Raw genomic sequence first — 2061 nt, forward strand, 5'->3', positions numbered from 1 at the left:
TATAGGCTCGATTCTATCAGCTATGTGGGGGTGTCTGAAAGAATTCAAGTCTGAAATACATGCATGGGTTGGAAATTTTAGCTTTAAAAAATCCCCGAACACAGTCAGCCTGTAGGCTGCAGCTGCAAGGGGAACCACCCCAAGGAGAAGCTGCAAAGACGCTGCCGGTGTGCGTTGCCACGGTTGTGACAAGCGCCCTCCCTCGGCGGGCCGAGCTGATCTCCCAAAATACTTTGGGTTCATCTTGCATTGCTGCAAGGAACATCTATGCCTCCAACACTTGTCTTCAGCAGAGTGGCACTGCCGAGATGTCCTCTAGTCTTAAAGAGCATATTCCTGGAACTCATACCTCTGTTGACTTTGAAGAAACTGGGAGTGCCTTAAGTGTTGGTGTTGGTATTGCCTGACTACACGGACTGAGGAATGTTCAAGCAGAAGAAATGGTAGAGTTTTCTTCATGCTTAAAGGGTATGTCTCTGAACTTGGAATCTGACAATGTCGGTGTTGTCATGTTTGGAAATGATAAATTAATTAAGGAAGGAGTTATTGTGAAGCAAACAGGAACCATTGTTGATATTCCGGTTGGTGAGGAGCTGTTGCGTCATGTCGTAGATGCCCTTGGAAATGCCATCAATGGAAAGGGTCCAATTGGTTCCAAGACATGGTTATTTGGCCTGAAAGCCCCTAGGATCATTCTTCAAATCTTTGAGCAGGAACCAATGCAGACTGGCATTAAGGCTGTGGATAACTTGCTGCCGATTCATTGCGGTCAGTGTGAGCTAATTATTGGTGACTGACAGACTGGCAAGGCATCAATTGCTATTGACACAATCATTACACAGAACCGTTTCAATGAAGGATCTGATGAAAAGAAGCTATACTGTATCTACGTTGCTATTGGTCAGAAGAGATCCACTGTTGCACAGTTGGTGAAGAGACTTACAGATGCAGATGCAATGAAGTACATCATTGTAGTTTCAGCATCAAACTGCTTTTGATACTGCCCCACTTCAGTACCTGGCTCCTTATTCTGGCTATTCTACGTGACAATATTTTAGGAATAATGGCAAACATGCTTTGATCATCTATGACAACTTATTCAAACAGGCTTATCTTCAGATGCCTCTGTCGCTCTGTCGACCCTGGTTGTCATGACACCTATCCTGGTGATGTGTTCTACCTACACTCCCATTTGCTAGAGAGAGAAGCCAAAATGAATGATTCTTTTGGTGGTGGCTCCTTGACTGCTTTACCAGTCATGGAAACACAAGCTGGTGACAAGTCTGCTTACATTCCAATGAATATCATTTCTATCACTGATCTTGGAAACAGAATTATTCTACAAAGTATCTGCCCTCCCATTAACATTGGTTTGTCTGTGTCCATGTTGCGTCTGCTGCCCAAACCAGGGCCATGAAGCAGGTGGAAGGTACATAAAGCTGGAATTGGCTCAGTATAGTGAGGTGCTGCTTTTGCTCAGTTTTGTTCTGATATGGAGCCTGCCATTCAACAACTCTTGAGCTGTGGTGTGCGTCTGACTGAGTTCCTGAAGGAAGGACAGTATTCTCCCATGGCTACTGAAGAACAAGTGGCTGTTATTTATGCCGGTTTAAAGGGATATCTTGATAAACTGGAGCCCAGAAAGATCACAAAGTTTGAGAAATGCTTTATTGTCTCATGTTATCAGCCAACACCAAGCCCTGTTGGGCAACATCAGGGCTGATGGAAAGATCTCAGAACAATCAGATGCAAAGCTGAAAGAGATAGCAACAAACTTCTTGGCTGGATTTGAAGCTTAAACTCCTATGAATTCATATCAAATACCATTTTGATTTTGTCATTGTTTCTTCTAGTAACCAGTTCCATTTGTAAAAGGGTTACTCTCATACTCCAGATGTACAGAAATCAAATTAAAAATAAAGGTTTCATATTGCTTGGTTAAAAAAAATATCTGAACAAAATGAAATTAATCTAATCAAAGGTCTGTCAACTACTCAGTTAGCTTGTTGTTCAATAGCTTCTTGACTCAACTTTTACTTTTTTATATAGAAATTAAGTTGA

At 42.2% G+C, this 2061-nt stretch overlaps 1 pseudogene across 1 annotated transcript; it reads left to right on the forward strand.

The window, feature by feature from the left end:
- The first annotated feature begins 200 nt into the window (after positions 1-200).
- LOC308487841 (ATP synthase subunit alpha, mitochondrial-like) lies at positions 201-1799 on the forward strand (annotated as a pseudogene). The gene has a single exon. The product of its transcript is annotated as an ATP synthase subunit alpha, mitochondrial-like (transcript).
- The last annotated feature ends 262 nt before the right edge of the window (positions 1800-2061 follow it).

The sequence above is a fragment of the Rhinolophus hipposideros genome (genome assembly GCF_964194185.1).
Source record: "Rhinolophus hipposideros genome assembly, chromosome: 19".
NCBI classification, from domain to species: Eukaryota; Metazoa; Chordata; class Mammalia; order Chiroptera; family Rhinolophidae; genus Rhinolophus; species Rhinolophus hipposideros.